Source organism: Egretta garzetta, unplaced genomic scaffold (assembly GCF_000687185.1).
Source record: "Egretta garzetta isolate BGI_Z169 unplaced genomic scaffold, ASM68718v1 scaffold7, whole genome shotgun sequence".
Lineage (NCBI taxonomy): Eukaryota > Metazoa > Chordata > Aves > Pelecaniformes > Ardeidae > Egretta > Egretta garzetta.
In genome coordinates, this window is record NW_009260350.1 from 1,771,767 (window position 1) to 1,772,953 (window position 1,187).

Sequence of the window (1,187 nt, forward strand, 5' to 3'; positions counted from 1 at the left end):
GCGGTATTATTAAATGCATCTTTTGGAAAAGGTAAACAGCGTATTTTAGGTCTGTCTGGCAGGACATGGGGAGCAAGGCACCGGGGGGCCAAGGACCAGCTAACTCATCACACAAGTGACTCTGGAGGTCAGGGGTCTGAGGTTGGGGGGGCAAGAGCCTCCCCTCGAGCCTTGAACACCCCCAATTCCCCTGGGCTGGCTGCGGCTGAGGGGGCTGAAGGCCCCCATTTTCCTCCCAGGGAGGTGGGAGCTTTCACCCCACTGCAGTTTCCACCGGGCAAATGCCACAGACACGGGAGGCCCCTTATAAAACCCCATTTTCAAAGAAAATTCAACTTCTCGCACCCCTACAGGAAAAAACAAAACCAAAACCAACAAAAAGCCTTTTTTATTCCCCCAGCCCGAACAGTTGCAAGTAAAGCAAAGGATGGACGAGATGATTAAGATATAAAAGTGCAAATAAATCAATCGGTCGAGACACTGTGCAAGGTAACGCGCACTTGGGCTGGTGAATGGGGGGTGGAATTGGGGCTGAACTAAGCCGTAACATTTAGAGTAAAACTGCAGCAGCAGAGAAAACAAGCCTAAAAAAATACACAGTTTACAGCTGATGGGAGTAAGCACAGTACGTTTCAAAAGCAGTATTTTGACGCAGCTTTAACGGCTCTATCAGGAATGGTAAAAGTTTCAAAGCAGCACAAAAATAATTAAAAAAAAAAGATAAAAGCAATTGAATTATCTGTTAGGTTTTTGTTCTTAAGGAGTTTCAAGTTTTAGGAGCTTTAAAAAAAAAATCTCTTGCATGTTTCAAAGAAGGGGATTCATTTTTGAAAGGCCGACCATATGGAGGCAATATTGGTTTTTAAGTACGAGAATGTTTTGAAATGAGTTCTCCCTGCAACAATATTTAAAAGCAGTTTTTAAAAAAAAAAAAACCAAAAAACAAAAAACAGCGAGGAAAAAAGGCAATTCTCCTTTAAATGCAGAGGAACATGGGGGGGGAGAGAAAATGATCTTCCCTGCTAGTGGTGGGTAATGTACACATACACGTATATATAATTTAGAAGGACAAAAAGCAAAGGGACTCCAGGTCCGCACCTCTGCAGTTTAAGATCTTGTGCAGACACGGCCCGTGGCCCCCGCCCCCCACCCCTCCCCACAGCCCTTCTCACCCGCCGCGGCGGACA

General features: G+C 45.3%; 1 protein-coding gene across 1 annotated transcript in view; it reads right to left on the minus strand.

The window, feature by feature from the left end:
- TBX5 (T-box transcription factor 5) overlaps positions 1 to 1,187 on the minus strand; it is a 39,506-nt gene that overhangs the window by 37,361 nt on the left and 958 nt on the right. The window lies entirely within an intron of this gene.